The 24,453-nt window shown below is 34.8% G+C and overlaps 1 pseudogene; it reads left to right on the top strand.

Annotated features, from left to right (window-relative positions):
* The first annotated feature begins 4,479 nt into the window (after positions 1-4,479).
* The window catches only part of LOC110217949 (heterogeneous nuclear ribonucleoprotein D-like pseudogene), a 29,475-nt pseudogene continuing 9,501 nt past the window's right edge, over positions 4,480-24,453 (top strand).

The following is a 24,453-nucleotide window of genomic DNA, read 5'->3' as shown; positions in this document are numbered from 1 at the left end:
TTATTCTTGGCAAAATAAAATAATTGCTAGCTGAATTGGATTACGGTTAGTTTTGATTGCTTGTCATGGCAATTCTTTTATATCAACTAAAATTCTATAAGAAATGTTATAATCAGAATCATGTTTAAATGCCAAATTTTCACTGTTATAATTGCACTCAGTATCATCTTTTGGAAAGCTACTATGGTATAATTGATGATAGTCACTATAAATATTTATTTAGCATGATGGAGTATCTTGTTCATAGAATAGCAGGGAACCCAGTGTCACAGTATCAGAGTATGAAATCAGTAAGTATGTTCCAAAAAGCCCAGAAATGTCAGGAAGAGGTAGTTTGTAAAAGACTTTAATTCCAAAGAGAGAACTTCATATTTGTTAGTGGAAGTATAGGGAGCCATTACAGTTTATTGAGTAGAGGAGTAACATGGTCCTATCTGTCTTCAGGAAATTTGCTTTGTTGGCTTAGTGGAGTATGGATTAGAGTTGGGAGAAACTTGAAGCAGGAAGACCCACCAATAAGCTATTCTAACAGTCAAAGTGTGAAGTACTTAGGGCATGTACCAGAGTGGTGAGTGTCAGATAAAAGGAGGGTGGTGCAAATTTGAGAGAAATTGTGAAGCTGCAATCTAAAGGCTTGTCAAAAGATTTGTATGTGGGGATTGGAGGGTGAAAAATAGTGAAGTCAAAGATAACACCTAAAACAAGAGGGAGGGGAGGTTGACATTGCCCTTTAAGGTAATAGAGAAGTTGAGGAAAGGGAGAGTGCTTAGGGAAAAATATTATGATTTCAATTTTGGACATGTTGTGTTTAAGATGTCTTCTGGGAAGCCAATTTAAGATGTACGAAAGGCAATTGGAGATGTGAGATTAGAGGTCAGCAAAATCAGAAAGATCCAGGCTCCTGATTTATAGAAGTTATATGAGTCCAGCCTCCCTCCCACCTCTTGCAGGCAAACCTTACACACTAGAGAGTCCAATCAAAACTGTGAACAAAAAACTTTCTTAACTGATCAGCACCCTGGTGTCACTGTCATGGAGAAGACTCAAGACCAAGGGATCACTCAGAGTTTGTGATGTCCCTTAGCATTGTGCCAAAAGCTATTCCCACACTTCCAGTATGGACAACCAAAAAAGTTCACCTTCTCCCTGCTATATCCTCTAAATTTTAAACGTATTAAATTATTTTTCTAAGCTATTATTTTTCCTTAATTAAAAGTGAACTAATGGGGAAATCAAATAATGTGGCAATATTCTGGTAGAAATTTCCTCAACTATTTGTTTCTTCTTTGGAAATATTGCAATTGTGACAGAGGAAGAGAAAGAAAGACAGAGACAGGAAGGTGGAGCCAGAGCAAAAGAGAGGAAGAGAGTTAGAGAGGAATGGAGGGATAGAAAGAGACAAAAAGAAAAAGAGAGAGACAGAAAAACAGATTATGAATCTTTTCTAGTAAAAATTCATTCAACGTATAAGTTAATTTTTAAGAAACCCATATTCATTAAATCCATACACTGTTATGGTGTAAGTTTTCTTATAAAACATTGAATTATTCTGATATCTTTGTTATTACTATGCCTTTGAAGAGATAGGTTTGTACCTTCTCTACTATTGCTTAATTTGTGAGCAGTGTAGTGGACAGCAAAACTTTAGTTTGTAGCCAAATGACCTAGGGTCAAGTCATGGTTTTACTATATACAATCTGTATGATCTTGGATAAATCATTTATCTCTCCTCTTTGGTTGTTGGTTTTCTGTCTGAGGTCTCTTATGGTTCAGAATCTATGAGCCATGAAAATGAAAGATCCACATTACAAAATATGCATGTTCATTTATTTTCACTTGGTAACAATATATTTTTGTATAAAAATGATAGATAGCAAGGAATAATCATACTATAAAATGTACTGTACAGAACTCATTGGAATCCACACTTTCCTTGTATCTATTCTATTGTGTTATATTTTTAAAATGATTCAAATCAGAAATGTTGTAAAAAATGCTGAAATTACCACAGCTACAGTTATTGTGTCTATCACCATACCTTGGATCTAAGAAGCATCCCAAGGAAGCAAAACTGTGAAGAATAGTTCTTCTTTGAACAAATAGGAATTAAGGTAAAGAACAATTATAATCATTTTCTATTTTATAAATTTTGGATGACATTGGGAATTTTTGTCTTTGAATTTTTGTCTTTGAATTTTATTTTATTTTATTTTTTTATCTGGACCCATGATTTCATTGGCATCAGAAACTCCTGGATATGTTCATGGAAGACCAGCACCTCTGGTGCGAGGGCTGTTGAGCTTTTTTCAGGACTGCTTTCTACTTTTGGTGTTCATAATATCCACCCAACTCCTATATTTTGTTCCAAGAAGCTATAGCATGTACAGTGGCTACAACCTGTTAAACTGTTGAAGATAACTGAAGGGGTCTCAAAACCTTAGGTGAGTTAAGGGTGTGTCTATGCCAAGCATATGAAAAGTTCTCTGGATAGAATGAGTGGATGAGAAAAATTTGTTCCAAGGGCTACAAAGATGGCTGAAGCAGCCTGTGGAGCACTTAGAGTTTGGCTAGACATCAAAGACATAAAGGTCATTTACTGCATCCTGAGCCATCACCAGTAATCTTGACTTTGTCTTGCCACCCTTTACAGGAAACACACAAAAAATGTACAAAACTTTCTGCAAAGATGTTTCTACTCACCATTGGTACATGGAATATGCACATGCTTATGCACAATATAAAATTCAGTAGATCTGCAGGACAAACAGCTCTTGCTGTAAGAAAACTCAGCAGGTATCATATCCAAATAGCAACCCTAAGTGAAAGAAGGCTGGCAAATGAAGGCCAACTTACCAAAGTTGGAGCTGAATACACACTTTCTGGAGTAGCCACAGTGGAGTGCCATGAAGCAGGAGTAGGTTTTGCAATCAAAAGTAATCTAGTCAACAAACTTGTGTGCCTACCACAAGTAGTGAATGGCAGCTTCATGACAATGTGATTGCCTCTTACATGAGAAAGCCATGCCACAATCATCAGTGCATATGCTTCCACATGATGAGCCCTGATGAAATCAAAGAAAAAAAAACCTGAAGACCTGGAGACCCTCATTATCAATGTGCTAAAAGAGGACAAACTTGTAATTCTGGGTGACTTTAACGCAAGTGTAGCCATAGACTACTAGATATGGCAGGGAGTCTTTGAAAGGAATAAAGTCAGAAAAAGCAAGAGCAATGGTCACTTACTACTAAAGATTTGTACATCTCATGACCTTCTTATCACCAACACTGTCTTCTGTTTACCTAAATGTAATAAAACTTCATGGATGCACCCTCACAGCAAACATTGGCATTTAATAAATGATGGCATTGTACGAAGAAGAGACAGACAGGATGTGAGAGTGAGAAAGGCAATGTATGGTATAGAATGCTGAACTAATCATAGATTTATCCTCTCCAAGCTAAATATCAGCATTAAACAAAAGCATGGCTCCAAGGCAAGACAACTACCTGAAGATTTAATGTCAACAGATTAGAGCAATTCTCCAAGTGGGAATAACTTCTTGCTAACTTGGGGGAAAACTGACCCAACACACATTTGTCAGCTATGTAGCAGAAAAGGAGTAGGTAACTTTCAGAGATTTGGTACACAGCATTACATTTACTCATCAAGGCCATTAAACTCACAAATATCAAGGTTGGTTTAATGAAAATGATGGGAAAATTCAGAAGCAAATAAACAAAAACATGAAACCAATAGAGTTTACCAGCAGGATTGTACATCCATTTCTAAAAAGGTGGCATTTAGTCTATTAAATGTAAAGTGCAAGCAAAGCTTAGAGAGAAGCAGGATTCTTGTCTCATTAAGAAAGCAGATGAAATTCAGTTTTTCATTGATAAGAACAATCCAAAGTGTTTTTATGATTCCCTGATGTCTCTGTATGGTCCAATTATCTATGCTGCATCTCAACTACACATTGCTAATGGAGCCACATTGAGTAGTGATAAGAACATGATCTGAAGAGATGGAATGCATACTTCCACAGTATTCTTAACAGACTGTCATTAATCAATGAACATGAACATTTACCTCAGGCTTAAGTCACTTCCTCTTTTATCAAATTTCCAAGTGAAGAACAGGTTTTGAATGCCATTAGGCTCCTTTCCTTTGGCAAATTTGGTGATTCTATTCCAAGGTGAGGGATTCTTTGCTCATGCAAAAGCTGACTGAAACTTTCTGGGTTATATGGCAAGAAGAGGTTATCCCCCAGGAGTTCAAGGATGCCTCCATTGTCCATCTCTATAAAGGTAAAGAAAATAGACTGCCCTTTGACAAGTACAGGGTTGGGGAGGGATCTCTTTAATAGTCATTGTCAGCAAGATTCTTGCTGGAGTCCTCCTAGATAGGCTGATTCTTCACCTGCAAGATGGTCATCTGTTTGAGAGCAAGTGTGGCTTTAGAAAGGGCCAAGGAATAGTCAATATGGCGTTTGCTGCCCAACAACTTCAGAAACAATGCCAGGAGCAGAAAAGGAGTCTATACACAATGTTCGTTGATCTGACCAAGGTTTTTGATATGGTCAGTCACGAGGGCTTATGGAAAATTCATTCAAATTCTACTGCAGAGAGTGCAACTCAGCTGGGCTGTAAATGTTGTTCAAATGCCAAATGTACATTAGCCTAAAAGACTATTTTACAGATGACCTGTGTAAGGAAAGTGCTCGTATGGTGGTCAGAAGAAGCAATAAAAGGACATTGTCAAGGTCTGTCTGAAGGACTTTGGATTCAATTGCATGCCTTGGGAGATGCTGCCAAAAGACCAGATTAAAGAAGGTGCTAAGCTCTATAAGCAAAGCATAGTTGCAGTAGCTCAAAACAAAGGTGAAATATGCCAACTGAGAGACATCTCCATATCAAATATTTGTATGGAATATTTGTGCCCAGCCTGTGGTATAGCAATCCAAGCCTGTATTGGTATGATCAGTCAGTTAGTACTTTGACTGCAACATGTTGATGTCATTTTGGTCCTCTTTGAGAATGGAGAACAACCAACAAATCTGAAAGTTCTGGTGAAAAAACTACCTCTACCAATACAGACTGGCAACTTTTTGCTTCCTATAGTCCTAGAGAATTTCCCGGAACACTGAGAGCTAAGTGACTTTCCTAGGGTCACATGAACTATATGTGTCTATCCAGTGAGCAACAATGCTTCATCTCTTATATTCAAAAGTAAAAGAAAAGTGATTCTAAATAGGTTGTTTTATTTTGAGCGACAATTAAAGCTCTTAGTTTCTTAATTATAGATAGATATTGTATTTGGCCTTAAGTGGAGTTAAAGAAGACCGCTAGAGAGATATGGTGTGAAGTTCTTTTTAGCTAGCTAGTCTGCTAACACTAAATCTTTTAGAATTAATCAATTTTCTTATTTTGTTCTTTTAAAAAATAAAGATAAATGTCAGACAAGCCATCACTTTTCATGAAACAAAGCTTTCCCTATGGAAACAGCACTTCTGTTATTCCTTTTCTTCCCCCCCCCTTATTCAAGTAGGAAGACATCTTGAATTTTATCTATAGAATTCCAACATTAAACCAGGTATAATAATTTGACATATTACATTTACACGTATGAGAGCAATGATTAAAGCCTGTAATAATTGACACAGAGAGAGAAGTTCTTGACTTTAAAAAATAAGTGTTATATTACAATTGATAAACAGACTTTTTTTTCCCTTACCACTTTGGCGTGCTAATAGCTACAAAAATCCATCATTTATTTCATAATTAAAATGGTATTTAACATAGTTCATCTAAAACATTGAGACTATAAGCAATTTCCACTCTGTTATCTATCCCTTATTTAAAATGGATGGATCTATAACAAACTCTGAAATACATATAATACTAATGAACATAATAAAAATATAATTACCTCATAGCATACTTAGATGATTTTAATTAATGGAAAATGGAAAATCTTGAATTTGAAAATTACTCTTAAATAGTTATACTTACAATTACTTCTAGACTCTGCCAATGTCTGGTTTGAGATAAGAGATATATAAAATTAATTAAGTAATAAATCAGCCACCCTTTTTCTTGAATTTCCTTTGAAATGCTTGAGCTCCTTAAAAAAATAGTAAAAGCAAAGCCTTGTTCTTTGCATTTTTTAAAGGGCTTCGGACAAGCACTACCAAAGTGAAAAAAATGAAAACCTCAGAGGTCACAGTGCTGTACTGTATGTAAGATATAAAAGTACTTATATAAAATTCCAAAATATTCCTTCTTGCTCATCTTTGCAAGGTGTCATTTCTTAGCCAGTTAAATAGAAAAATATTACCAGGTAAGGGAGGATATTTCAGATGAAGTTTTAATTAAATGTAGATCATTTTATATGTCATTAAATAGTATTATTTGTTATCTCTGCAAGCTTATTTCACAAATTGTATCACTTCCTGTGGCTTTATGTTCAAGTAGAAATTCTATAATTCTGTTGATGTTGTTGTTGAAGAACCTGAGTAAAATAGGGCTAAGTGATTTGCCCAGAGTCACACAGCTAGTAAGTGTCTGAGGCTGGATTTGAACTCATGAAGATGAGTCTTCCTGATTCCAAGACTAATGCTCTATCCATTGTACCACCTCTCTGCCCAATAAAAATTATAAGAGTCTAATTAGTAATTAATATCATTACATTGAATGAGGTTAACAAATAAATAAATTTTACACATCTCTCTAATCTATGGTTTGTCTGGGTTGCTCAGAGCTCTTAATCCATCCTCAAGCTCATATAGTTTCAAATCCTTGAAGTTATCCTGAAGGGCTATGAGCAGTCAATTAATACAAAAATATATGAATTTTCTTCTCAGGTCAGGTAGGAACTTTCTGAGAAGAAGACTGTTGGTACTAAAGTGTTTTTTAGGGGCAGAACAACCAACTTGTATCAAAATTTCCAATCTTTCAATTTGTTGAAGAAAACCTGCTTGCCTTACTTGCACCAATTAAAATTCACAGGCTGTCTATTTTAAGTGAAATAGCATCAACATTTTCTCTCTTTTTTTGAATTAATAATATTTTATTTTTTTCCAATGACATGTAAAGGTAGTTTTCAACATTTGTTTTTCTAAGAGTTTGCATTTCAAACTTTTGTCCCTCTGTCCTTTTCCTCAGCTGACCAAGACAGCAAACATCTGATTTCGGTAATACATGCACAATCGTGTTAAACATATTCCCTTCTTAGTCATGTTGTGAAAGCAGATTCAGAACCAAAGGAGAAAAAACCTGAGAAAGAAAAAACAACAAAAAAAGAATAAAAAATAAAAATAGTGTGTTTTGATCTACATTAAGACTCCATACTTCCTTCTCTAGCTGTGGATAGCATTTTCCCTCATGAGGCTTTTAAAATTGTCTTGAATCGTTGTATTGATGAGACCTAAATCTATCACATTTGATCATTGCACAATGTTGCCGTTACTGTGTACAATATTCACCTGGTTCTGCTCACTTTCCTCAACATCAGTTCGTGTAAATCTTTCCAGGTTTTGTTTTTTTTCTGAAATTTTCATGCCCATCATTTCTTATTGAGCAATAGTATTCCATTACATGCATACACCACAACTTGTTCAGCCATTCCCAAATGATGGACATGCTTTCAATTTCCAATTCTTTGCCACCAACAAAAGGGATGCTGTAAATATTTTTGTACATGTGGGAGCTTTTCCATTTTTTTAGGATCTTTTTGGGATATAGACCTACTAGTGGTATTGCTGGATCAAAGAATAGGCATATTTTGATTGCCCTTTGTGAGTAGTTCCAAATTGCTCTCCAGAATTGTTGGATTAGTTCACAACTCCTCCAACAATTCATTACTGTTGCAGTTTTCCCACAAGTTCTCCAGCATTTATCATTTTCCTTTACTGTCATATTAGCCAAACTGATAGATATGAGGTGGAACCTCAGAGTTGTTTTAATTTGCATTTCTCTGATTAGAGAAATAGTGATTTAGAGCATTTTTGTGACTATAGATAGTTCTAATTTCTTCATGTGAAAAATGCCTGTTCGACCTTTTGATCAGTTATCAATTGGGGAATGATGTATATTCTTATAAATTTGACTCAGTTCCCTATGTATTTGAGACATGAAGCCTTTATAAGAAATACTAGCAGTAGGAAGTGTTTCTTAGTTTTCTGCCTTCCTTCTAATTTTGGTTTTATTGGCATTGCTTCAGCAAAAACATTTAATTGAAAGTAATCAAAATTATCCATTTTGCGTTTCAGAATGTTCTCTATCTTTTGTTTAGTCATACATTCTTTCCTTCTCCATAGACCTATGGGTTTATCAAGTAGAGAGGTTAGTAGAGTCATTTTCTACTGTGTCTTATGGACATAACTTATTTCACAAATCCACCACTGTATTTCTTAGCCAGTATCAAATAATCTTGTTGGTTGCCACTTTATAATGTAGGTGTAGATCTGGTACAGCTAGCCCACCTTCCTTTGCATTTCTTCTTTCATTAATCCATTTGATATCCTTGATGTTTTGTCCTCCAAATGAATTTTGTTATTACTTTTTTCTAGCTCTATAAAACAGTTTTTGGTAGTTTGATTAATATAGCACTAAATAAGTAAATTAATTTAGGTAGAATTTCATTTTTATTTTTTACCCTTGAGTAATTCATATATATATATATATATATATATTTCCAATTGTTTGGGTCTGAATGTAATTGTCTTCATATAGTTCTAGGTTTGTCTTGGCAAGTTGACTCTCATATATTTTACATTGTGTACAGTTATTTTAAATGGAAGTTCTCTTTCTATCTCTTGCTGCTGGGCTTTTTTGGCAATATGTAGAAATGCCAGTGGTTTATGTGGGTTTATTATATATCCTGCCACTTTGCCAAAGTTAAGTGTCTCAAGTCGTTTTTTAGTTGATTCTCTAGGATACTCCAAGTATATCATCATATCACCTGCAAAGATTGATAATTTTATTTCCTCCTTGCCTATTCTAATTCCTTTAATTTCCTTTTTCTTCTCTTATTGCTAATATTAATATTTCTAGTATAATATTGAATAACAGTGGTGATAATGGCCATCTTTGTTTCAACCATGATCTTATTGGGAATGTGTCTTGCCTGTCCTGATTATATATAATGCTTGCTGTTGATTTTAGATAGTTACTGCTTATCATTTTAAGGAAACCTCCACTTACTTTTATACTTTTTAGTGTTTCAAATAAGAATGGGTAATGTATTTTGTCAAGAGCTTTTTTCTGCATCTATTGAATCTGTATAATTTTTGTTAGTTTTGGTCAATTCTGTTAGATACTGTCAATTATGTGATAGTTTTCCTGATGTTGAAGCAGCCCTGAATTCCTGGTATAAATCCCACCTGTTCACAGTGAATTTATCTTCATGATAAATTGATGTAATGTCTTTGCTAATATTTTATTTAAAATGTTTGCACCAATATTCATTAGGGAAATTGGTGTATAATTATCTTTCTCTGATTTGGCTCTCCCTAGTTTAGGTATCATCACCATATTTGTGTCGTAAAATGAATTTGGTAGGACTCCTTCTTTGCCTATTTTTCCAAATAGTTTATACAGTATTGGAATTAATTGTTCTTTAAAAATTTTGTGTAATTCACTTATAAATCCATCTGGCCCTGGAGATTTTTTTTCCTTAGGAAGATAATTGATGGCTTGTTCAATTTCTTTTTTTTCTAAAATAACCTTAAGTATTTTATTTTCTCTTCTGTTAATCTGGGCAATTTAAATTTTTTCTAAATAATAATCCATTTTATTTAGATTGTCAGATTTATTGGCATACAGTTGGGGAAAATAGCACCTGATTATTGCTTTAATTTCCTCTTCATTTGTCTTGAATTTACCCTTTTAATTTTTGGTACTGGTAATTTGATTTTTTTCTTTCTTTTTTAAATAAAATGAGCCAAATGATTATTTTTTCATAAAACCAGATCTTTGTTTTCTTTGTAAGTTCAATAGTTTTCTTACTTTCAATTTTATTAATCTCTCCTTTGATTTTCAGAAATTTAAATTCAGAATTAGGTGGGGATTTTTACTTTGTAATTTCTCTAGCTTTTTTAGCTGTGTGCCAAATTTATGGATCTCTTCTTTCCCTATTTTGTTAATGTAAGCATTTAGAGATATATATATTTTCCCTAACAACTGCTTTGGTAGCATCCATAAGTTTTGGCATGTGGCCTAATTATTGTCATTCTCTTTAATGAAACTGTTAGTTGTTTCTATGATTTTTTTTTATTTGATCCACTCATTCTTTAGGATTTGATTATTTAGTTTCCAATTACTTTTTAATCTATCTTTCCATGGGCCTTTATTACTTGCAATTTTTTATTGCATCATGATTTGAAAAAGATGCATTTAATGTTTCAATCTTTCTGCATTTGATTGTGAGGTTTTTATGTTCTAATACATGGTAAATTTTTGTCTAGGTGCCATGTATCACTGAGAAAAAAGTTATATTCCTTTCTGTCTCCATTGAGTTTTCTCCAAAGGTCTATCATATCTAACTTTTCTAAAATTCTATTCACCTCCTTAGCTTCTTTTTTATTTATTTTGTAATTAGATCTATCTAGTTCTGTGGAGGGATGAGGTCCTCCACTAATATAGTTTTGCTGTCTGTTTCTTCCTGCAACTCATTTAACTTCATCTCTAAGAATTTGGATGCTATGCCACCTGGTGCATATATATTTAATGCTGATATTACTTCATTATCTATGGTATCTTTTAGCAAGATGTAGCTTCCTTCCCTTTCTTTTTCTTTAGATATATTTTTGCTTTTGTTTTTTCTGAGATCAGGATTGCTACCACTGGTTTTTTGTTTGTTCTTTTTTTGTTTTGTTTTTACTTCAGCGGGAGTATAATATATTCTGCTCTGGCCTTTTCCCTTTACTCTATGTGTATCTCTCTGCTTCAGAGGTGTTTCTTGTAGACAATATATTGTAGGATTTTGGTTTTTAACACACTCTGCTATTTGCTTCCATTTTGGCAGGAGAGTTCATTCCGTTCACATTTACAGTTATTATATACACTAGCTGTGTATTTCCCTCCATTCTATTTCCCCTCTCATTTTTATACTTTTCTCTCTTCTTTCACCATATCCTTCCTCACCAGTGTTTGGCTTCTGAGCACCACCTTCCTCAGTCTGCCTTTTTTTCTATCAGCTCCTCTCCCTTTTCTTTCACCTTTACTCTATTATTTCTGCCCTTCCTTCTATCCTACTCCCCTCCCTTTTCTTTTCCCTTTCTCTTCCTGTTTCTTGATAGGGTAAGATAAATAACCATACCCAACTAAATATGTATGTTTTTCCCTCTTTGAGCCAAATACAATGAGAATAAGGTTCAAACAATGCTCACCCCTCCTTTCTTTCACTCCACTCTAATAAATTTTTTGTGCTTCTTCGTGTGATAAAATTTACCCTATTCTGCCTCTCCTTTCCTTCTCTTTCAGTAAAATCCCTTTTTTAACCCATTTTTTTTTAAATCATCACATTAAGGTCAACTTGCACCCAGACACTCTATCTATTTATATTCTTTCTAACTACCCTAATACAAATGCATTTCTCAAAAGTTACAAATATTGTCTTCTCTTGTAGGAATATAAACAGTTTAAGCTGATTGAATATCATGTGTTTTTTTTTTTCCTGTTTAATTTTTATGCTTCTCTTAAGTTTTGTATTTGAATATCAAACTTTCTGCCCAGCTCTGGTGTTTTCATCAAGGAAGTTTGAAAGTCCTCTATTTCATTGAATATCTATCATTTACCTTGAAAGATTATTCTCCTTTTTGCTGCATAGTTGATTCTTGGTTGTTATCCAATATCCTTTGCCTACCGGAATATGAAATTACAAGCCCCTCAATGTAATGTAGCTGTCACATTCTGTGTAAACCTTACTGTGGTTCCTTGACATTTGAATTGTTTCTTTTTTGCTACTTGCAATATTTTCTACTTGACCTGATAATTCTGGAATTTGTCTACAATATTCCTTGGAGTTTTCATTTTGGAATCTCTTTCAGGAGATGATCAGTGGATTCTTTCAACTACTATTTTACCCTCTGTTTCCAGGATATCAGGACAATTTTCCTTAATAATTTCTTTAAAAATGATGTCCAGGCTCTTTTTTTTAATCATGGTCTTCAGGTAGTCCAATAATTCCTAAATTATCTCTCCTGGAATTTTCCTGGTCAGTTGTTTCTCCAATGAGGTAAATTATGTTTTTCTATTTTTTTTCATTCTTTTGATTTTGTTTGAAGGATTCTTGAGGTCTTATAGAGTCTTTAGCTTTCACTTACCCAATTTTCTAATTTTTAAAGAATAATTTTCGTAAGTTAGCTTTTGTACCTTCTTTTCCATTTGACCAATTCAACTTTTAAAGGGATTGTTTTCTTCAGTGGATTGTTTTTCTATTTGGCCAATTCTATTTTTTAAGGTGTTGTTTTCCTCTGCCAAGTTTTGTGTTTCCTTTTCCAAGATGTTGGCTCTTTTCCCCCCATTATTTTCTTGTATAACTCTCATTTCTTTTTCCCAATTTTTGTTCTGCCTCTCTTACTTAATTTTTGAGCTCTTCCTTTCTGTCTAAAAGACTGAAAACTAAGAGATACTTTTTTGAGCTCTTCCAAGAGGACTTTTGGGCCTCATACCAATTCATATTCCCCTTTGAGACTTAACATACAGGCCTTTTACATTGTTTTCCTCTTCTGAGTTTGTGTTTGGATCATGCCTGTCATCATAGTAGCTTTCTATGATCAGCACTTTTTTCTTTTTTGCTCATTTTTAAAAATTAAGCTCTGCTCCTATGGCACAGGGGGCACTGTCCTAAACTTCTTGTTTGGGGGGAGGAGGGCCTCGTCAATTGGCTTTCTGCACCATGGCCTCAGGTGCTGTTGGCCTGCCCACTGCACTAAGGTGTCCTAGCCTAGTCTCACCTGTTATTCCCTGGGATCTGGGCCTGGTAATTTGCCTTTTTCCCTGGGGCTGGAGGTGTCACAGCTGCTCTGTTGTTTCACTAGCCAGCTGAGCCAGGAGCAATAGGCCTCAGTTGCTGATGTGCGCTATGGCTAAAAGCATCTTGCTGACTTCACTAGACACAATCTCTGCACTGGGCTATGCTCTGCTTTCACTCAAATGAGACAGAATTTTCTTGAAGTCCTTAGTTATCTTAAGCTGGAAAATTGTTTCACTCCTTTTTTGTTTCTTTTTTTTTTTCCGGATAGGCAATGGGGTTAAGTGACTTGCCCAAGGTCACATAGCTAGTAAGTGTTATGTGTCTGAGGCCAGATTTGAACTCAGTTCCTCCTGAATCTAGGGCCAGTGCTCTATCCACTGTGCCACCTAGCTGCCCCCTCACTCCTTCTTTTTGTGGATTCTGTCTCTCTAGAATCTGTTTAGGGACTTGATTTAATGTTGTTTTTGAGGAAAATTAGAATGAGCTCAGACAACTTCTTAGCTTTTCTCTGCCAGCTTGGCTCCACCTCCAGCAGCAACATTTTCAATACTTAATCTTCCATTAATTTTATGTTGTCACATCCATAATCACATGGTACTTTATCTATTTGATATTTGTCTCCAGTGATTCTTCTTTTTGTGTTGTTTGTCTCATTAATATTAAAAGTTAATGGGCTGTTTTGTTTTGTTTTTAGTTCACAGAATAAAAGAGTGTTTTGTTTTGTTTCTAGTTGCCTTTTTGCTAGTTATTCATTTGGAATCCCATCATCATCACCAATATGATGGAATAATCAGCTTAAAATAGCTCATACTATTCTAAGATATCATTTGTAAGGAAGCAATACGAGTTTTGTTTGACCATGTGTTAGTTAATCCATCTTGACAGTTTAAACTTGCTTATCTCATTTCTATCATAATTCATGCTAATATTTTCTTTTCTACTCAAGGCCATAAAATTACAAAACCAGCTTTACCCATTTTTACTGAGAAATGTGAAGGTATATGATAGGAACTATCTTAGTTGTCTTCCATTCCTGTACACATCCTTATTTCCTTTACTATTTTTTCCTCATACTCTCTAATCTTGGAGAAAGTAGCAATCTTCCTTGGTAATGCTAATCCCTCCACAAGTATTTTGGATCCCATCCTTCTCCATTGTCTATTTGGATCACAAACTGAGCACAACTCCCTCTATCTCTTGTCCAACATCAGCTCACCAATTGAAGGACCTCCTTGCTATACTCCTCACCTCCAATAACTTCTCTATAAGAACATTCTGTATGATAACGTAATCAGCTAGGTCAAGATATCTTATCCAATCTTGCAATCTTCCCAATCTCTTTCTGCTGAAGCCTTCCCCCATCTTTGTGGGTGGGACTCCCTTTCTGGTGGACTTAATAAACCCCCAAGACAAGTTTGATACTCTAGGGTCTTGTTATTCCTATGTCATCCACACCTACCTGACTTTGGTCCATCTATCACTCTTCTCATTCATCTGAGGTCTCTTACTTTCTTATATGACCTTCCCTATAACTTGAAAGCTGATTGTCTCTAATCCTAAAATTTCATATGTACTTACACAATCGCACATACCAACACACATACAAATCCTTCCTTGACCCTGTTACCCTATCAATCTGTTGTCACACCTCATCTTTGCCTTTTAAAACCTCTGTAACCTTAGATGTCACTTAACATAACCGGGGCTTTAGTTTCCTCATATGCAAAATGAGGGAACTGGGCTTGATGGCCTTTGAGTCCTGTTCTAGGTCTAGATCTAAATCTTCATGACTTTTTTTTTCTACTTCTCACTACCTAAACTATAAAAATAATGCCTTACACCTATTACGTGCTGTCCTCCTCCATCCAGATATTCTACAATTCCTTGCAACCTTGATTTTTCTGAGCTTTGCTACTGAAATAGTTCTTTCTATGGCCCCTAATGACACCCTCATGTCAAAATAAGGTTAAAACTAAAAAAAAATAGATGTGTCTTTTCATATATATTAGACTTTCCATTGTATCCTAATCACTATGTAAATTACTCCCTCCTCATTAGTTTTTCCTTGAGAACAAGTTATTTATCACATATATCTCCTAGCTCGCTGACTTTGATATTGTTTACATCTTTTCTTCACTAACTGGGTAAACACTGCTGACAATTTGGTTCCAACCTCTCTTTCAAACTTTCTCATTAGACTTCTTCACAGACTCTGAATCCTAGCTAAATCAGTGCTAAATGTTTCTTGAATTCATCATGTAACATCTTGCCTCCTGCATTCATGGGAGTTGACCACGGTGACTGGGATTCATTTCCCCTTTATTTCTGTATTTTTGAACTCCTGTCTTATTTTGAAACTGAGTACATATGTTAAGGCTTACAGGGAGCCTTCATTTATCCTGTCTCTTCCCCAGTGAAAATATTTTGTCCCACTTTAATTTTTTTAAGCACTTTCAATCTTGTCATTGCTCCCTATTATAACCCCAATCCTGAGTAGAATATAAGCTCCTGGAAGGGTAAGACTATGCCATTTTATCTTTATTTCCTCAGCACTTAACACTGACTTTTTTGTCTAAAAAATTAATAAGTATTTGGAAAAATGAAATGGTTTGCTGAATGTAACTGAATTCCATATAGGTGTGCATATTTTAATGCAAATTATAGCATTATTTCCTTGTTTAACTTATTTTAAATGTCTTCATTTTCAGTATTCATGGTCCATGATATCTGTAAGATAGACCAATAATAGGTTACAGATTCTTACTTAATGATACAAAAACCTGAATGGAATATAGGAAGTCAGTGAGTAAATGAAGAATGGAAAGCAGTATCCCAGCATAGCCATCTATCATGACATGAACAGTTTGTCAAAGAGGCATAATACACTGGTTAATTACACCTTCCTAACACATTGCACTCTGCTCTGGAAGTCATATGTAGGAAGAGTCTTTTTTTTTTTATTAAAAGTAATCCATGCCTCATTTTTTTTTTAATTCAAGTGGGTTTACTTGGTTGTATTTAGAAAACCCGTAAGATGATTTTAATGAATGGATTAATATGATTAATGGAACTCATGGAACTTTCTAAAAAAACACACGCATGAAACTTACTCCACTTTTTTTTTATAATAAAGAAAGGTTTTATTAAAGAGCCATCATTTTTTTCCCTCTTCCAATGTCTTATTCTCCATTGTGAGATGAGGCATTTTGTTCCCATGGAAATTTTTATTTTTCTTTTCTCACATTCTTCAAGATAGCCTGTATGGTTATGATATAAATAGCCATGACTTTCAAATCTTTAGTTTTCTTTTTTAATTTCTTAGGAGTACATATACAATATGATTACATTTATTTTAAGTCTTTTTATTTTAATAATAATTATGAAAATCCTATATTAAATTTAAGCAGACATCTGGCTGATTCCTGGATTCCTGATCTTGTCCATAAAGGACGGAAATTTGGTTTCAGATATTCAATGTAAACAAGGATTAAAAAAAACTACATCTAATACTTAGAAATATAAGTGAAATTTGAGAACTGAGAACTCTGAATAAAGCTATATAATGTCCATACATATTACCTGGAAATATTGAGGTTGATAGATCCAAGAAGCCTTCTAAATCTATGTGAATGCCTTCCTGCTTTATAGTTACTGGATAAAATTTAAGAATATAATGTTTTTTGAGAAAAGAGAGTGACAAATTTAATTTGGTGTATGCATTTCATATATATTTACAAATGCATGTGAGTTTAAATGATACAAGCATACATATGTAATGAAGATTTAATACATACTTAGGACACCTAAGATGGCATCATCCCATGAACCTCTAGTGGGACCTAGTTCCAGTGTCAACTATTATGTATTTGGGATCAGCATTTTTTCCATTAGCTGCGTAGCTTGAATGGTTTTCATCTTTAAAGCGGCCTAAGCATTTTTGCTGTTTAATCATAGCAGATTCTTTTTGACCCCATTTGGGGTTTTCTTGGCCAAGATACTAAAGTGGTTCATCATTTCCTTCTCTAACTCATTTTACAGATGAGGAACTGAGAAAATAGGATTAAGTGACTTGGTCAGGGTCATGCAGCTAGTAAGTGTCTGAGGCAAATCTGAATACATGAAGGTGAGTCTTCCTGATTCCCAGCCCAACACTTTATTCACTGAGCCACCTAAATTCTCTTTGTAAAAGTTGACCAGATTTAAAACTGCTGAATGAAATTGAAAGGTATTCATTAGGTACCTAAAATTGAATACAAATGGTGAGAGTTTAAGCTAATATCACAGATGAAACCACCACCAGATACTTGAAAACCCTTAGGGAGGGGCAAAATATAATAATCTTGGCCCTCAGTACGACCAGAGAAATCTGTGTTACACAATATATTTGTATGACACCTGGCATACAAATATATTCAGAAGTATTCTTAAAATTATTTGAGGAGAGGTACTGAGAAATGCATATGTATGTGTGCATGTTACATATGTGCTTGCATGTATTACTGAACAGTTACCTATGAACATATTTGCATATATATGCAGTGCAGATACATAAACTTGAACACTCATATTTTATGCATATACAAACACATGTGATGCAGTTTAGGGTTGCTGGGAATCAGGAAATGTCAGGGAAAAGGGTGGTTTCTTCCTGGAATTAATTCATGCACTCAAACCATCTTCCACTCAAGTGGCAAAGTTTATTGTAATGCCAATAAAGTGGGTGAGGTTCTTGGGGAAACTGCAGACTAATGAGAATGACACTGATGCTTTTACCCAAGAGGGACAGTGAAAAGATCCCATGGAATTAAGGAGTTGTAAGTAGTCTGAGGTAGGCCAGGTGCCTTGGGTGGAGATAAAGTACTGACAGTAAGAAGTACAGCCTGAGGGAAATGAAGCAGGCTATCCTAAATTCACCCCCAAAAATGGAGGCACCAGAAGGAAAATATCCCTAGACAAAAGGAGACTGCATAGTAAAGAGATATTCTACAGTGAATCATTACTATGTGCTGAGAGAAATTCCAGGTCAAGTAAGCAGCTGAATTCAGCTGACAAAGTCTGAAGAATCAGATGCATAGACCATGTTGTTGTTGCTGTTGTTGTTCAGTCATTCAGTTGTGTCTGACTCTTCCTGACCCCATGGCCCATCTTATCTATGGACTTTTCTTGTCAAAGATACTGCAGTTGTTTGCCATTTCCTTCTTTACCATAGCACACAGAGGAAGTGCTGTTGTTGTTGAAATATGCTTCAATCTGTACTCAGAACAATTGAGCTGTAGACAGAAATTTAAGAATCATTATAGTATCAGAAAGCCATGATTAAAAAAAAAAACCCTAGATTTATTTCAAGAATTTTTTTTAAAGCCTAGATTGCTTAGATCCAGAAGGCAAAGTAGAAATACAATACAGAGGCAGAGCCAAGAGGACAGAGTAAAGATAGGGACTTGCCTAAGCTCACTCTCAAACCCCTACAAATGCCTTTAAATAATGGCTATAAAATTCTGGAGTAGCCGAAGCCACAAAAAGATGGAGTGAAATAATTTTCTAGCCCAAGAAAACTTGGAAGCTTGGCAGGAAAGGTCTGGTGCACCAGGGTGAGAGAGGAGTGAAGGCCACATCAGGGCACACTAGGCCCTAGCAAACCTGTAGCAGTCTTGAGGACAACTAAATCAGTGACAGCAATGGCAGTTTACAGATCTCTTAACCCAAAGACAACAAAGGCAATTTAGAAGATCAGTAGGAAAGGTTTGTCACATTGGAGTAAGTGTGGAACATAGTCTACCACAGACCACACCAGCATAGCCGCAGCACCAGAAAGCCAGGAGCAGGCCTTGGGAGCCACTGAATCAGCAGCAGTGGCTACTTTATGAGCTCTCTCCTGACAGATGGTAAGAGGGTTGAACGCAAGGTCAGAAGAAGATTACAGGGGTCTGTTTCTAGCACTGAGGTAGGACTCTCTTGCTTTGCCCATACTCAAACATAGATTGTAATTCTGGGTGGCAGTCCCAGGGCAATTAGGAACATTAGCACATCTGAGCTTGTGGCCACAAGGGAGTGGGAACCCTCCTCCCAGTTCCAAGGCCGAAAAGAGTGCCTGTGTCACTCACAGACCAGAGCACAGGCAAGGAGAGTAGTAAACACACCTCTCCCTAGATCATATCACCTTGGAAGAACTGAAAACTTAAACGTCCTTTAGAAATACCTCAAAACAGCTGGACAAAACCCCTGAAGCTTGGGACAGTGTGGTTTCCACCCCGGAAGCAGAACCCTAGTCTAACAGAGTTAAAAGTCAAGTAAAAGGCTGGGAAAATGAGCAAAAACACAGAAAAAAAATTCTGACCATAGAAAGTTACTATGGTGACAAGAAAGATCTAAACACACACTCAGAAGAAGATAACAAAGTAAAAGCTCCTACATCCAAAGCCTCCAAGAAAAAATATGAATTACTACCAGGCCATGGAGGAGCTCAAAAAAGATTTTGAAAATCAGGTAGGGGAGGTAGAGGAAAAATTGGAAAGAGAAATGAGAGTAATGGAAGAAAATCATGAAAAATGAGAAAACAGCTTGTTAAAGGAGACACGAAAAATATTGAATAAAACAACACTTCAAGAAACAGACTTAGCTATATGGTAAAAAGCTACAAAAAGCCGAAGAGGAGAAGAATGTCTTAAAAAGCAGAATAGGTCAAATGGAAAAAGAGACACAAAAAATTACTGAAGGACAAAAAAATCCTTAAAGTGTAGAATTGGCCAAATGGAAAAGGAAGCACAAAAACTCTCTGAAGAAAATAATTCCTTAAAAATTAAAATTGATCAAATGGAAGCTAATGACTTTGTAAGAAATCAAGAAACAATAAAACAAAACTAAAAGAATGGGAAAAAAGAAGATAGAAGACAATGTGAACTATCCCATTGGAAGAATAACTGACCTAGAAAATAGATCTATGAGAGAGAATTTGAAAATTATTGAATTACCCAAAAGCCATGATGAAAAAAAGAGCCTAGACATATTTCAAGAAATTAACAAGGAAAACTATCCTGATATTCTAGAACCAGAAGTTAAAATACAAATTGAAAGAATTTGACAATCACCTCCTGAAAGAGATCTCAATATGAAAATTACCAGCCACACTATAGCCAAATTCAAGAACAACCAGTAAAGGGGAAAATATTGCAAACATCCAGATAGAAACAATTCAAGCATCATGGAGCCACAGTCAGGACAACACAAAATTTAGCAGCTTCTATATTAAAGGATCAGAGGGCTTGGAATATGATATTATGAAGGGCAAAGGAGCTAGGATTACTACCATGAAACACCTATGCAGCAAAACTGACTATAATTCTCTAGGGGAAAAGAATAGACATTCAGCAAAATTTGCTTTCACACATTATGGATGAAAAGACCAGAGCTAAATAGAAATTTTGTCTTTCAAATACAAGACTCAAGAGAAGCATAAAAAGATAAAAAGGAAAGAGAAATCATCATAGATTTAATATGGTTAAACTGTTTACATCGCTACATGGGAAAAAGATACTTGTAATCCATGTAAACTTTCTTATTTTTAAGACAGTTAGAAAGAGGATATATAGACAAAGAACACAGGTGTGAGTTGAATATGAAAGGATGATACTTAAAATAGTAAAATTAAATTCAGTTAAGAAAGGAATGCACTGGGAGAAAGGGAAAGGGTGAGGTACAATGGGGTAAATTATCTCATATAGAAGAGGCAAGAGAAAAGCTTTTACAGTAGAAGGGAACATGTCAGAGATGAGGGGCAGTGTGTGAACCTCACTCTCATCAGAACTGGCTCAAAGAAGGAATAATGCACACATTCAATTGGTTACAGAAATCTGTCTTACCCTATGGGAAAATGGGAGGGGAAGGAGATAAGATAAGGGGAGAAACTGAAAGAAAGGGAAGATTGAGGGAGTGGGGAATCAGAAGCAAAACACTTTTGAGGAGGGGCAGGGTAAAAGGAGAGAGTGAATAGAATAAATGGGGGAATAGGATGGAGGGAAATAGAGTTTTATAATAACTGTAAAAAAAATCTGAAACAAGTTTCTCTAATAAAGTCCTCCTTTCTCAAATGGATAGAAAACTGAGTCAAATTGATAAAAAAAAATAGGCATTCAACAGTTTTCAGATGAAGTCAGGAAAGCTAGATATAGCCATATTGAAAAAAAATGCTCTAATGCACTATTGATTGGAAAAATGCAAATTAAAACAATTCTGTTTACTAAATCATATCTATTAGATTGGCTAATAGTACAGAAAAGGAAAATAACAGTGTGCTGTTGGTGAAGTTGTAAATTGATTCAACCATTCTGTAGATCAATTTGTAACTATGCCCAAAGAGCAATAAAACTGCTCATTCCCTTTGACCTAGCAATACCATTACCAGGTCTGTATTCCCAAAGAGATAAAAAAAATGGAAAAGGATAAAAATATTTATAGCAGCTCTTTTCCAGAGGCAAAAAATAGGAAATTGAGGGTATGCCAATTAATTGGGAATGGCTGAACAAATTGTGTTATGTGATTATTACGGAATGCTGTTGTGTTATAAGGAATGATGAGCAGGATGCTCTCAGAAAAAAAAAAAACTAAAAAAAAACATATATGATTTGATGCAAAGTTAAATGTACTGTATACAAAATAAGAGCAATAAGTAAGATGACTGGCTATGAATGACTTAGCTATTCTCAGCAATTGAGCAATCCAAGACAACTCTGAAAGACTTATGATGAAAAATTGTATCCATCTCCAGAGAAAGAACTGATGGTGTCTGAATATAGACTAAAGCAACTTTTTTTTAACTTTAATTTTCTTGAGGTTTTTTTTCTATGTTTTCTTTCACAATATGACTAATATGGAAATGTTTTGCATCACTACATATGTATAATCTATATTGAATTGCTTCCCTTCTCAATGGGGGGTGGAATGGGGAAGTAGGAAGGGAGAAAATTTGAAGCTCAAAGTTTTGAAAATGAATATTTAAAATTGTTTTTACATCTAACTGGGAAAATAAAATGCTAAATGAAATAAATTGTTCTGTCCACCTTAAGAAATATAATCCACAGTTCACTCTTGAATAAATATTAAAATGAAAACTCTTAGGAAAATTATAGGCAGAAAAACAGTATCCAGGTCAAAAATAAAACAAAACATACACATATACATTCATACATACATACATGCACACACACATATATATATATGCATATATATGTATATACATACATATATATACATATATATGCATATATATACATATATACATATATATGCATATATATATACATATATATACATATATATGTATATATATATATACATATATATATATGTATATATATATACATATATATATACATATATATATATGTGTATATATATATACACACACTCCACTTACAACCAACAATAGCTTACTTAGAAAAAATGAATATAGTTGTACTACGGGAAAAAGTAGATTTTTAATGAATTCAAGTATTTCTAAGTATTCCTAATGAAAAGAACACACTTGCATAGAAACATTGAAATGGGGTTGAAAAATAAGGAAAACCATAAAAAAGTAAAATTGAATGAACACTCATAAGAAACTAAAAGAAGTTTGAACTGGGTATATTCCACTATCAGTAAATGGTGCAAGTGTTCCCTCGGAGGCCTATCATCATAAGGAATCATGGGGAAACGTGGTGCATGTAATTAGAGAAAAATCATCAGAGTTATATTCTTCCATCTTGATGATCTTAAAAGAAGAATGCAAAGGAGGACTGCATTAGGGTAGGAAGTAAAAAGAAGATTAGGGAAAAATATCACACAACACACACAGAGGAAGTGATGGGGAACACAGCTGATAGTTTAACCCCATTCTCATCTAAAGTGGTTCAAAGATTTAAGGAATACACACACACACACACACACACACACACACACACACACACACACACACAAACACAATATTGGCTAAAAAAACTGAATTTGCTCAACAGGGAAATAGGAGGGAAAGTGGAGATTAGAAGCAGAGAGAATAAGAATGATCAGTTCTAAGCAAATAAATTCTAGGAATGCAACAAAAAATATTTATAACAACTCTTTCTTCATGCCCATCATTTGAGGAATGGCTGAACAATCTATGCTATATAATTTTGATGGAATACTATTGACATTACAAATCATGAAGGTGTAAGTTCAGGGAAACTGGAAGCCTTTATGAACTGATGCAGCATCAACTGATTAAAACCTATTGAAGAATTTATATGACAGCAGTCATGCAAAGACAAAGAACTTTGAAAGACCTAGGAACTCTGATCAGGGTAATTACCAACCATGAGTCCAGACACATATATAGAGACACACACACGTGTGTATGTAAACACAGAGATATACACACCTAAATGTACACACGTGTGTATATGTGTATATATACATATATATGCGTGCATGTGCATGCATACATGTTTATATACACATATCTTTGTGCATGGTAAAAACACAAATTTGCTCTCTGCTATACATGTGTATAATAAAAATTTTGTTTTTATTTTGTGCTTAGTTGGGGGTAGGGTTGGATGGGCTAGAAAAAAATAGATTTTTGTCATTTGGAGAAAAAAATGAAATTTAACTTAAAAATAACTAATCGAGGTACCTTGGTCTTCTGTCCTAGGGAACCTGAAAATCATTGTTAAACTTCCTATATGAAGTGTAGGCATAAGCCTTTGCAGCAGCAAAGATTCATTCATACCTAAAAGAAGAAAGCAACTGCCCTACAACTCTAGAAGAGGGAAAAATATTTTCTTTTCCCTTTAAGCAGCTTTCATTCCTTAAAATAGAAAGAAGGCATGGAGAAAAATGGTCAAGCTTGAGAAGCATAAGTAAGGTTTACCAGTCACCTTATCGACTTAATGTTATTTGGAGAGGGAATTAATTTCCTAGAAAAGATGTATTTTCTTGTAAAAACCCTGCCTAGAAGTCATTTAGGCAAAAATAATTTTTAAGATCTGAAAACATTTTCAATAAGTTCAGCCTCTACTGGTAATTGCTCTCAACTTTATCACTTAAAATATTAATTGTGATATGAACACTTATAGGATCTTTATTATGAAGGGAGGAGAAATATTATATCTCAATTTGCTGCATTTTCCCTTATAAATCTAAAAAATATAGTAATTTATTTTCCATAATTATATAAAAATTGAATAAGATGACAGCTATGGAAATACACTATGCATGTATGAAAATGGTCCTTAGGCCTCTTGTCATGTGTGGGAATATACATACAGAAAGGGAAGAAGGGGGGGGGAGAGAGAATATGTGTTATAGCTGAGTGCTTAAGCCAATGTATTAGAGTAATGGCCTATAATAACTCTATGCAAAATTTAGTAAGAACTTGGATATTTAATATTTTTAGTGCTATTGTGAGGCCACTCAGTGTGATATAGGTGTCTTGAAGTCACTTCACTCCATGCCTCATTTACT

Source organism: Phascolarctos cinereus, unplaced genomic scaffold (assembly GCF_003287225.1).
Source record: "Phascolarctos cinereus isolate Bilbo 61053 unplaced genomic scaffold, phaCin_HiC Scaffold_4;HRSCAF=312, whole genome shotgun sequence".
Lineage (NCBI taxonomy): Eukaryota > Metazoa > Chordata > Mammalia > Diprotodontia > Phascolarctidae > Phascolarctos > Phascolarctos cinereus.
This window is presented reverse-complemented; position numbering and strand designations above follow the sequence as displayed.